General features: G+C 28.5%; 1 protein-coding gene across 1 annotated transcript in view; it reads left to right on the forward strand.

The window, feature by feature from the left end:
* The window catches only part of LOC123299638 (probable serine/threonine-protein kinase clkA), a 66,375-nt gene that overhangs the window by 9,427 nt on the left and 43,002 nt on the right, over positions 1–13,946 (forward strand). The gene's annotated exons all lie outside the window — the stretch shown is intronic.

Consider the following 13,946-nt stretch of genomic DNA (forward strand, 5'->3'; position numbering starts at 1 on the left):
TAAAGCTCTTAATTAGGGAAATGTTTTAATGGAGTTGCAACCACTTTTAGTTGTCTTTTGACCTTGAATTTATGATTGGGGATTCCGAAAATCTTCGGGTGACGATTTGCGAGGTGAAATGAGTTTAATAAATTTTTAATCCCTGTCACTTCTTGGGGTGATTTTAATGGGATTGCAACCATCTTCAGTTCCTCGAAAATCTTCGGGGACCATTTGCGGAGAATCTCAGGAAATGAAGATTTTTTTAGTTTTTTACACTGTTACTATTTGGAATCCCTTGGGGCTGGAAAAACTACCCTCATTGTATTATATATGATACGTTTAAATTGTGTAAACAGTTGATATTTCTGAAATTATGGCGCTGAAGTCTTCATTGGAAAACCCAATAGGACACAATTTTTTCAAATACAATTCTGAATAAATGTTGCAAAAATCGCATATTAATTATGAATACGGCCGATATTTTAAAATTAAATTATCTTGTATATTTTTTCATCAATATATCAACATTCTCTATGAACTAATAATAAATCAAGTTTGTTATATATAACAGTTCCGATATTGATAATCGATATTCGATATGTGAATTAATAAATCACCACCTATATAAAATATAATACAGTTTCGTTATTGTTTACTTTTGTAGATATAACATAATATAATTTAGGTACTGCACATTATATATTGTTAATAATAAATAAATAAAGAATCGATATTTTAAAACGGATGTTGATGTCTTAAGATATCAAATATAAGTTATATAAAATAAATATTAATATCAATCATTATCAATCAAATTTATAATATTATTATTGTTATAAATAAAATACATTTTTATTTATTTTATTATACTATGTATATATGAAATGTACATAGTATATTAAGTTTAGTCCCAAGTTTGTAACGCTTAAAAATAATGATGCTAGGAAAAAAATTTTGTCATAGGTGTTCATAAAATCACCTAATTAGTCCATTTCCGGTTGTCCGTCCCTCCGTCCGTCTGTGGACACGATAACTCAAAAACGAAAAAAGATATCGAGCTGAAATTTTTACAGCGTACTCAGGACGTAAAAAGTGAGGTCAAGTTCGTAAATGAGCATCATAGGTCAATTGGGTCTTGGGTCCCTAGGACCCATCTTGTAAACCGTTAGACAAAAGTTTAAATATAAAAAATGTTCCTTATCAAAAATTAAACAACTTTTGTTTGAAACATTTTTTCGTAAACATCACTGTTTACCCGTGAGGGCGCCAATTAGGCGGAAATTTTATAATATGTACTATACTTGAACACATGTTTATGTGTATAATGTGATAAAGAAATCAACACTGACTATGCATGGTATTTCAACAATTAACTCAGTCAATTGTTTGTTTTCACTTGTTTTAATATTAATTTTATATGTGTTTAAATATTATAATATTTAATCTACAAAGATTAATATTGATATGTTCAACTGTTATTCAACTGAAGCTGGCCAAAATTATTTTTGGCCGGACACCCATACTGATATCGGCTCATGCGCCTTAATTGTTGCTTATGTTTCGATATATTTAATGATAAAATCATCTACTTTTAAAATTTTATAGCAAATCAAAGTCATCGACACCAGACAGTATTGCGTTTACGCCTTAACTAAGTTTGGTGATATCAGCAAAAAAATAGCTTATCTCGTACGCGCATGACCGAAATCATATTCAAACATTAATGTCATAAAATTAGTTTTCCAATAAAGCCAGTTTCATTGATAATAAACATATTTTTGATATAGACTCTGACCTAATGTAATCTTCACGGTCTTAAACAAACACACCAGAAATGGTACCTAAAATTACTTACTGCCAGGGTTCGAAAATATCCGATATTTATTATAAATATCAAAATATCAGATATTTTTGATATATATCCGATATATATCAAAATTTTGATATTTAAAAAAAACCAAAATGTTTTAAAGGTTTTATACTTAGGCACTTCAAATCAGACAAATGAAACCAACGATTTTTTACAATTTTTTAAGGGGTACCCCTTTGAAAAAAATCGAAAAAATCGAGAAAAAATTTTTGTTCCCTATTTCGATAAAACTCAGTATATAAGGTAATTTTGACCCAAAAAGTTCAAAAATCGGGTTTATTTAACTTTTGGAAGCATAATTTCTGAGATATCTTCCAAAATCGTCCATGAAGAGCAATTTTCTCCGAAAATACGAATCCTATCGTCATATAAACCCAATTTTTGAATTTGTTGGGTCAAAATTACCTTATGTACTGAGTTTTATCAAAATCGGTGACAACAAAATTTTTTCGATTTTTTACAATTTTTTTAAGGGGTACCCCTTTGAAAAAAATCGAAAAAATCGAGAAAAAATTTTTGTTCCCTATTTCGATAAAACTCAGTATATAAGGTAATTTTGACCCAAAAAGTTCAAAAATCGGATTTATTTAACTGTTGGAAGCATAATTATTGAGATATCATCCAAAATCGTCCATTAGGAGCAATTTTCTCCGAAAATACGAATCCTATCATATAAAGAGTTAAAATGAATTTAATTATTTAGATTATTAATTAGCTAGGGCATTAAAAAATATATTTATATAAAATTATGTAGAGGTTATGATTTACAAAGCTTAATAACATGTGCAGAATGGTTGTCGCGAGTTCTAACGGGTTAAAATGGCTCATGTGCGACAATCCTCATAAGTAGGCTTCTAAATTAAGGAGGGCAGCTGTAATATTCTTAGCTGTAGATGGCAGTCTTCGAAACGAATTTCTATTTTTGCCCCAATTTCGGCTACCAAGTAGTCATCATCAGTGTGAATTAGCTAACTATAATTACTTTTATTTTGTATTGTTACTCATTGCTAATTTGGTGACAGTCTTCATTCATACTGAAGATGACTACTTGGTTGTCGAAATACATATTTATATAATACAAAAATTGATATAGGAAATTGGGGTAAAAATCGAAATTTAGTTCGAAATATCCTAGATATCTTATTTATTATCTTAGATAACAGTATTTATGGTACTTTTCGTAAAAAGTTTCAAAGGGCCGGGTTATAGAAATTAAAATACGCTATGAATAAATAATAATATGGTATGTTTTTATTTAATAATAATCAGAGATCATTGTTATACATATTTATATTATGAATCATCTTAATAATAATGGTCCATAGATCTATGCTAGAGTTTATAGAATAGACCAGACATACATACTACCAATCTAATTGTGTACATATCTTTGAAATGAAATGCAAAGAGAAAGCGAACGACTGATCTGATGTTTTAGAGTTAGTCTTTTAATACTTTATTAAAATGATACTTACTAACTTAGTAACTTAGTAAATATAAATTATTAAAATATTAATGAACTTTTATCAAAAAATATCTATCTATTTATGTATGTTATGTTAAACATTATGTGATGTTAAATATATTATGTATGTCATATTTAATAATTTATTATTAATCAGTTTTTTATTAACTAATATTATAAAAAATTTAATTGGTCAAGAGTGAGACAAACATACACTTTATATGGTTCTGTATACTTACAGTATGATCGACAGTTGGCAAATTATATATGATTCTGTATCTCAAATAATTATTTTTAACACCGGAGCCAAATAGACGGGTATTATAAGTTTGTCAACTATGTGTGTCTGTTTGTCTGTGGCATCGTAATTCCAAAACGGAAGAACTGATTTTGATTGTTCTTGCTTTGTTTGAAAGGTAAAATTAATAGAGGCTGTTCTTAGCTATGCGAGTCTAGTGTACCCGAAACAACTAAAACAAGTGAAAACAAACAATTGACTGAGTTAATTGTTGAAATACCATGCATAGTCAGTGTTGATTTCTTTATCACATTACACATACAAACATGTGACATACACATAACTAACAATCAAGTATAGTACATATTATAAAATTTCCGCCTACTTGGCGCCCTCACGGGTAAACAGTGATGTTTACGAAAAAATGTTTCAAACAAAAGTTGTTTAATTTTTGATAAGGAACATTTTTTACATTTAAACTTTTGTTCTATCTCTAACGGTTTAAAAGATGGGTCCTACGGACCCAAGACCCAATTGACCTATGATGCTCATTTACGAACTTGACCTCACTTTTTACGTCCTGAGTACGCTGTAAAAATTTCTGCTCGATATCTTTTTTCGTTTTTGAGTTATCGTGTCTACAGACGGACGGACAGCCGGAAATGGACTAATTAGGTGATTTTATGAACACCCATGACAAAATTTTTTTCCTAGCATCATTATTTTTAAGCGTTACAAACTTGGGACTAAACTTAATATACTATGTATATTACATATATACATGGTATAAAAAGAGGTGATGATCTTCAAAATGTGCGCTGTAAAAATTTCAGCTTGATATCTTTATTCGTTTTTGAGTGATCGTGTTCACAGACGGATGGCCAACCGGAAATGGACTAATTAGGTGATTTTATGAACACCTATTTGAAAATTTTGTTCGTAGCATCAATATTTTTAAGCGTTACAAACTTGGGACTAAATTTAGTATACTTTGATTTATATTACATATACATGGTATAAAAATTAAATCCTAAATGATTTCTAAACCTTGTTTATAAGGAAAACTTACTATTATCTAACTGCTTTATATCTAAATAGTTAAAAGTTTACATGGCGTGACATGTCTTCATTCTGATGACATCTAGATAGTTATGTTCATTACCTGTTACAATAATTAAAAGGTCACACCACATAATACTTAAAAGGTTTCCTATACTTTTTACATAACAAACATTTGTAATTGTAAGAAAACTTTAAGGTTGTTTAAAACAGGGTGGTTAATAATTTTTAAAAGTATTTGTACAAGGTGCTACAAGTTTTAACAGTAAGACTGTCGTAAGTAGTAGATAACGTTAAAATAAATATAAATTTCCAAGAAAACTTATAGCTGGAAAAGGCATTTTTTAACGCCCTTATTGCATTGACACGCTCGTAAAAACTATCCCCTCCCTTATGTTACTATTCCCTCAATGGTCGAATCAGGTGTTTGAAAACAGATAACGTTTTTTATAAGTAGGACTAGCAAAATTGGAGTGGTCAAAACATTTCCTTCGTTAACAATTCATTTCTAAACAGCTATCTTCAGTTCTTTTTTTGTCTCAACGTATTCCAATCCAAAATTACTCCTACTAAATTTGGGTCGTACTTTTCAAATTTGTGATCAAAATTAACCTAGCTATAATAGGTTTCCAGAATGTGGAATACTGGCAACGGAATTAAGGAAAAAAATCTCCCAAAATTTGTGGGTTTCAAAGAAAATTTCATTAAGATCGGATCTAATTTGCTTGTGTTACCAAAAAAATCGAATTTTTTAACTTAATGACGTCATCAGAATCAAAAAATTTAATTTTGCTCACATCCAAATTTTATCCAATTTTGATAAACCAAGTATGTAATTCTACTAAATTTGGGACATACTTTTTCAAATTTGTGATCAAAATTTACCTAGCTCTAATAGGTTTCAAGAAGGTGGAGTCCGGGTCACGGAATTAAGCACATAAGTGTTAGCTAGCAAAAAAATGACATTGAAGCTGAAAAGAATGACCCAAAGTTAGTGGGTTTAGAAAAAAATTCCAATAAGATCGGGTCAAATTTGCCTGTGTTATCAAAAAAATCGAATTTTTTAACTTTATGACGTCATCAGAATCAAAAAAATTTAATTTTGCTCTATCACATCCAAATTTTATCCAAGTTTGATAAACCAAGTATGTAATCCTACTAAATTTGGGTCATACTTTTCAAATTTGTGATCAAAATTAACCTAGCTCTAATAGGTTTCACGAATGCGGTGTCCTGATCTCGTAATTAAGCAAATAAGTGATAGCTAGCAAAAATCTGACATCACAGCTGAAAAGAATGATCCGAAATGAGTGGGTTCCAAAAAAAAATTTAATAGGATTGGATTCAATTTGCTTGTGCTATCAAAAAAATCGAATTTTTTTCGCCTTTTTTTTCAAAATTTTAACACCTGTATCTAGAAAAGAAAGTTAAATTGTCCTGTTATTTTTACTTAAACAACACTGTAGAGGTAGCAGGCTCCTTAAATAGAAAATAAGAAATATTTTCACCTAAATTTTTTAATACAGGCACCCAGTATGTTCAGTTAAATAAATATACCCCGAGGAAAACGAATTATTGAAAGTAATTAATAACATCGGTTAAAAGGCTAAACCCAATAATTTCAATACGTCTTAGTAAATTTTTAAATAACAATAAACAAATTGATATAAAAGTTTCTTTATTGTTTAATATTTATTTATTTAAATAATAATAATTCTTAACATTCCAATGGTAATTTAAAATAATAAAAATAAAATATTTATAAAGATGTAGCTGTCAATATTGATTAAGGACAATTAATTAATAATATTACTTATTATTTAAGACTACTTACGACAGTATTTATTCACTGTATAGAGACTTAAGACTATTAAGAAGAGTCTATCCGTTTGTATGTTGTCTACATATTTTAACTTATTATTATATTCTAATAACATTGAATTGTTATTATATAATTGAAATTTAATTTATTATTTATATATTGCTCCAGGCACTAGCACTGTAAACACTTTTCATGGTCTTTAGGTTTTCGAATTTCCATATTCATCAAACAAGTGAAATTTACAAAATTTAAAAAACCCCCGATTTATTTCTTGTAAACCGATTTTTGGAAACTTAGCTATAAAATGTTCTCGATCAAATCGGTTCGACCGTTTAAGGCCTACGATAGGATAATATAAAAGATGCGATGCCACTGTGAAACATACAGACGCACAGATAAACACTTTAAACTTAAAACACTCCTTCTTAAATCAATATCGAAGTGATGGTCAAAGACATCAGATGAGATGAAAAGGATATTTAGAGAGCTATCATTTTTTTGAACAAATTTTTGGAAATATTTTAATTGAAATTGAAATATTTTAATTGACTTTGTTCTTTTGAATTATTGTTTTCAATTACCTTAATTATTTTACCGTTTCACTTTTCGAAATGAATTGAGCCATGTTTATTTGACCATGCATTTCCATAGCAATTATTGATATGTTCAAATTATATGTCATGCCTTTTCCAAACTGAATCAATTTGGAGGTCATCGCCAATTTTTTAGTTTTTTGGGTACGGAATCCTAAGCTCGCACTTGAAACATAGCTAAGAACAATCTCCGTTAAATAACCTTTCAAATGAACCCAAAAAAATTGAAATCGGTGAATCTGTTTAGGCGCTACGATGTCACAGACAGACAAACACGCAGACAGACACAAATAGTGATCAAACTTATAACACCCCTTTTTTAGTTCGGGGGTTAAATATCAAAATAATCATGAATTCAGCTGAATTTTAAAAAGTATACGTGTGTTTCTTCAGATATTTCGATAAGTTTTTAAAAACCGATAAACTTTATCATTTCCCTTAATCCATATAATTATGTAATCTCTTGATGATTTGTCTTTAATTAATTTAACTTTTTCCTTTACAAATTTTTAAATTTATTAAATCGTGGTTATTTTGGTTAAGCTAAAAATAGTATTTAAGAATAATTAAAAGAATTATTAATTTATCATAAATAGACCACAGGTTAACGCCTACAAAACTTTGTGATTACCTCACCATTGCGAATGTCAGCATAGGTGCTTTTTATATCATGTTGGACAACTTCTTATTTAAGAAAATTCTCGATAGCAGGTAATTCCGTTTCTTTAGCTCACGAAATTTTTAGATCGCGAAATTCGTTTGTTTCTTATTCGACCAGAAATATTATCGAATAATAAATAGAGAAAAATCAGATTGTTCGGCATTGGGTAAATTGGAGTCCCCGTTTGATCGGCAAACTCTTGAAAATTATATAATAACTGGATGATTTATGAAATTAATTATTAACTATTAACTCTTAATCTATAATTATTCAACTTTTTACTGTTCTGTATTTGACAAAATTTTTTCCTAAAAATATTTTTTATGTGGTTTGATGAAACTAAAAATAGTACCTATTATAGAATAATAAATAAAAATGATTTATCAATTTTCACATAAATTAATTAAATATAAACAATTTGGTTTTTTTGCAAAATAAAATCTATTATTAATTATAATTCTATGAATAAAAAGCCATAATCAAAGTTCAAAAACTAAAAATATAATAATTTATTATCTACTGAGTGTTTATTGAAAAATGTTCTGCAATGAAAAAGTTCCATTTTACTTCAAATCGTAGAAATTTACTAAGAAAGGATTTTTGAAATTTTATTGATGTAAAACATGAGGAAAAAATTTGGAGACGGTTGCTTAACTAACATCTTACTATCTTTTCCTCAACAGAAATTCTCATAGATGAAGACTTCTTTTTCAGAAAGTCTCGAAAATTTATAACTTTCAAAGTGTAAGACGATCCTATATTGTCTGAGCATATTTTTTATTCAGTTATTTTATTCGATAACATTTTCAATCAAATTCAGTTCAGTTCAATTCAGAACTGTCTGTTTTCGGACTGTTTAGTAGTGAAGGTTCCTGACTATGAAAATTTTGAAAGATAAGCAAGTTTTAACGTGCGAAAGAGGCAGCTGCATCGTAAATTCTTTCCTTATAAAATTAGTTGTCAAAATGTACCCTGGATATAAACCTTAGTTCTTCTATTATTCCACCTTTTCCAGAAATTCATGAGATATGTGTAATAGGAGCTATTTTGAGTTGTCCCTTGGAAAATACTTCTAGGCTAAAACATAGCTTTTGTTAAAATTAGAGGCAAAATATTATAATTTAAAGATTTCTTAAAAATTTAGTTTATTTGAATATGAATGAAAATAATTTTCTAAGGTAATTTTGAACCAAATATTACGAAAATCAACTTCAATTTTGAGTATGATCAACTAAATTCAAGATCTTAGATCAGAGAATCAAAAATCTGAAAAGATTTAATTAAATCCATTGGTTTCGTGGAAATTCTCGATCAAATTTTAACGATTTAACCAATTTAAATGTAAATCATTATCAAAAATAGTTTTTAAGAAGCTAAATGCTTCATTTTTTATTGATTCTTACGATTTTTTAAGGAAAGTCATATATTGTTATTATGGACTACAGAAGAACCAAAAATTATTTCCTTTCATTGATTTCTTTCAGGATCAAACCAAGGAGGAGGACGGCGACCCTTTTTCGGGCTATCCTGTATTATATATCAGTATTTTATGATAAAGATTAACCTTTTCTATAATATTATTTTAAACTCTAATTATAAATTATTTATACAAACAATTAATCTTTTTTTATTTTTCAAAAAACTTTTTTTTATTTAAAATGATTTTCTCGAATCCTTTATCGAAGTCGTCACATGAATGACGTATTCTTCCAGACATGATAACTATTTACAAGTGTCGCCATTATTATCTAATTTTCTCAGAATTTTTAATAACATAAAAATTTTTAAACGGTAACAAAAATATTTCTGTTAAATACTTTTAAAAAAAAAGAATTTACTTTATCAACATGAATGATTACTTAAGTAAGACCTATTTACCAGACAACAAATGAATGACTGACAGTCAGACGGACAAGCATAATAAATAAAAACACAAGAAACGTTTTAAATGCAATAAAAAAAAAGGAATTTTTTTCTTCCTTAGTCGATGATTATTGACCAATAGTGCAGTAATTGTTGTCGACAAGTCAGTTTTAATTGTTTTTTATCATAGAAAAAAAAGTAACATTTTTATTACAAACATCCGATTACGGCGTACAAGTAGGTACTTTATTTTTACCGGATGTAGACATTTTATTGCAATTTACACAATGTTTCAGAATCAATCATTTTTAACAATTGTAAATGAATAAAGGACCTTTCTTATAGTTTTTTGAAGTAAAAATTGACTTTCGCAAGGGTTTAAAATTTATAATAATGAGATTTTATGGAAAAATTTTACGTTAAAATTTTGATTTTCATTTCAAACGACGTTACAAAAATTTCAGCTTGGGATCTCTTTTCGGTTTTTATTTATCGTGATGACAGACAGGCAAACGGACAGACAACCGAAAATGAACTAATTAGGTGATTTTATGAAAACTTATACCAAACTCTGCTCGTAGCATCAATATTTTTAAGTGTTTCAAACTTGGGACTAAACCTTGTATACCTTGATATATTTCATATGTACATGGTATAACAAGTGAAATTTACAAAATTTTAAAAACCCCTGATAAATTTCTCGGATGCGGAATCCTAAACTCGCACTTGAAACATATCTAAGAACACTTTCTATTTAATTACCTTTTTCTTTAGAGCCTTCTCTAAACTGAACCGATTTTGAAGATCATCACCTAATTTTTAGTTTTACCGGGTAGGGAATCTTCGTACTTGAAACATAGCTAAGTGCACTCCCCATTAAATTACCTTTCAAACGAATCAAAATCGGTTCATCCATTTAGTTGCTGCGATGCCACAGACAGACAGATAGACACACACACATAACAGTAAAACTTATAACACTCCTTTTTTTATTCTCAACGCAATTAACCATTTTGCTGGGACACTCAGTAATAGTATTATATTGAAATGATTGATATGTCATAACCTCTAAACCCACAAAAACTCATGTCCAACATATAAATTTAATGTTTCTGGTAAATGACAGAAATTTTTCTAATCAATGACATATAAAAAGAGAAAGTTTTTTTTGTTTTGTTTTAAATTTATATTCAAAAAAATATTGTCTGTCGTTATAACTTTGAATCGTCAAGTCTGAATTGAACTAAATCTTAGATAAGGATCCGTAACGTATTTCTCCTCATTCTAACCGAGGAATTGGTTTATTCTCAGTGGTTATTTGCAACTAATAGGGAATATTCATGTATTTTTTTATATTTTTAATTCTAATTTTGAGATATTTAAACGCAGTTTTTTGGCGCTCTCTGTTGATGGCGTATAAGTACGTGATCTGTGAATTGGTGACAGTTCAATGTATAATTTACACTTTAAAAAAATGAATTTACAACACAGAATTTACACTCGTCGTTATTAAGTTTTCTAATAAAAAGCCGTAGAATAGTATAATTTAATGAAATACCATATAAAATGCAAGTAATTAATATCATACAGTATGTCAACAAATTTGACAAGCCAGTACTATGATGTCACGCCCGTATAAAAATTTGAATTTCCATTATAGAAATTTTTAAATGCCCTCACTGAATTTGTACTTTTAATAATTAATTTTAAGTAATTAAAAAGATATTAATTACTAAAATAATGGTTTAGTTGAAATGTCCAGTCATTCAAGTTACGGTAGAAAAATATTTGAACCAAATTTAAATTTCATGAATATTCCCTATTAGCCACTAAGGAGTTGCACCCCTATTTCGGCATCACAGCAGCCAATTTCTTTTAGAACATGTTTCGTACGTTTTTGTTCTTAACCTAACCTTCTTCTCCCAAAAAGTTATTCGTTATTAAAACCATTCTCTTTACTGGAAAGTTGTTATTTCGAAAAACAGCTTCTCGACGGGAGATGTTGATTAATTATTTTAAACGTGTGAAAACCAAAAAAAGCTTTCATCACATCAAACTTTTAAAATTTTTATGACATCATGGTATTTAATGGTCAATTATTCAAGTACATTTTTCAAAATTACTAAAGAATAAAATCCCCCTTGATACTTACGCCAAACACGCACAAAATACATCTTATCCCTATTTATAGATTTGGTTTTCTTATACAATAGACCCTCATGTTGCAAATAACTATTTTTTGATTGAACGTGATGTATACATTTAACGACTTTTAAACCTGACTCTATGAGAACACATTATACATTAAATCAAATGATTGAAATAATAAATCTAAAAATTTGATGTTTTTCAATAACTTCAATGTGTTTAATTATGTAGAAAAATTCACAACATGATGTCCCCCCCACAAAGAAAGTAAACGTACGAATGAAAAAAGGGCGGACTAGAGGGTTAGTTTTTATTTTTATACTTTTTTTTATTACTAATCTTTTTACACAACTTTCAACAAATTTACATACATACAAGGGCGACTAAGATCCCTTTTTGTCTACTTATAATATAATCTTATCTTTGAAAAAGGAAATTTTAAACCGTTAGTAGAAAGAGTCTTATTTTAATGAAATTAATTTTATAAGTATAGAGTAGTATAATAACGGTTGAAATTCAACTCTTGGGGAGAAAGAAACTCCCTGTACTAATAGGGTTTTATATACGAATATGTTTAACCTGTGTGAATTTCTTGAGGAAAAATGCAGTACTGTTGACATTCAGATTAGGTCCAGTTCGTTTGAGTTGTTAAAAAAAACGTACCTTGTTTTCGCTACGCTTGGTATTTGAGATCCCTTGAAGTTAACTAAAAACCAAATGCCAAATGGATTCCTGCTTATCCTTGTGTTAGTAAACCCTTGCCTAATAAGAGATATAAATTATATTTCGATAATGGTGAAAGGAAAATAAATGTTTAGATTACAAAATTGCTCCTTATTAAACCAAAAACTAACTTTTTAGTAGGAAATAAATTTTTAAAAAGCCGCAAGTAATGAACACTTGAATTTATTTTTTAACCCTCGACTAACAATGAAGGGTGTTTTAAGTTTAACTTCTCTGTGTATCTGTGTGTCTGCCTGTGGTATTTTAGCTCTTAATTGGATGAACAGATTTTGTTTTTCTGATTCTTTTTTCTTATCGTGTATATAATCGAACTTGAAACATAGCAACGAACACTCTTGATCAAATTATCTTTCAAACAAACAAAATATCAAATCCGGTTCATCCGTTTACGAGTTATGATCCCACAAACGAATCGACCAGACCTGATTTTTTGAGCAATTTTCTCAAAAATTTCATCGTTTACAATGCGATGGCGGGGCCTCTCTGTAAAGAGAGGGACATTCTATTCTTCTCTTACACTAAAAAAAGATATCGATGATGAAATATTTTGATATAAAATATTAAAATAACCAACATCCATTCACTTTACATGTTTTAAAATAAATTGATAATTTTATACATTAATAAATAAAATCAATCGACAAGCCTATCCAAGGACATTTTTACATTTTTGTAAAAGTTTTTTTTTGTATTTTTATTAGCAGGCTTTACTGTAATATAATGATTGTGACACACATATTATATTCAATTTTTCATAATTTTTACCTGAATTTATATGGAATGGCCCACGTTATATTGTTTTTATGATTTAGGACCTAGGGTCCTTCTAAAAAATTGATTCTGATTCATGCAAACTTTGTCTGTTTTTTTTTTTTTAAATTTAAGTAGGTGAAGCAGTAGAAGGTTTAAGAAGGTCAAATTTGTTATTTTTTAGTAACAATAGATACATCTAAAAAATTAATAAACAATTCTATTTTATGAATTTTCGAAGAACTTAAAGCAAATTCCGCCAAGAAGGCTCTTAAATATGTTAGTACGTTTTAAATTATTTCGTCACCGAGTTTAAATTCCCTGATCCAACTACCCTATCTTGACCCAGAATTGATAACTGCGAGTTGCAACCTCGCCAACTGGCAATAATAATTGGTACTGATTAAAACAGGAGCTTTTTTTCAGTAGTTTCAATTTCGACTACCAAATGATAACCAAAATAATGGCAAACTTCTCAAAACCAAATAATTACACTTGTGGCAATTAAAGCAGTAATAAATAATCAACACTTACCATGATCTATTGAGGATTGAGAGGTGAAACAACAATTGCAATTTACATAGCATAAAATTGTCATTAAAAATAAATTAATTAACAAAATTAGTTTTGATATGGTTTAATTAGGTATTACGCTACCTTTAATAACATAATTATAAATATATTTTGTAATACCAACAAATTTAAATTGTGGTTTTGTTGAGGTTCTGTACCAAAGAAAAAAAATTAATTA

The sequence above is a fragment of the Chrysoperla carnea genome, chromosome 5, assembly GCF_905475395.1.
Source record: "Chrysoperla carnea chromosome 5, inChrCarn1.1, whole genome shotgun sequence".
NCBI classification, from domain to species: domain Eukaryota; kingdom Metazoa; phylum Arthropoda; class Insecta; order Neuroptera; family Chrysopidae; genus Chrysoperla; species Chrysoperla carnea.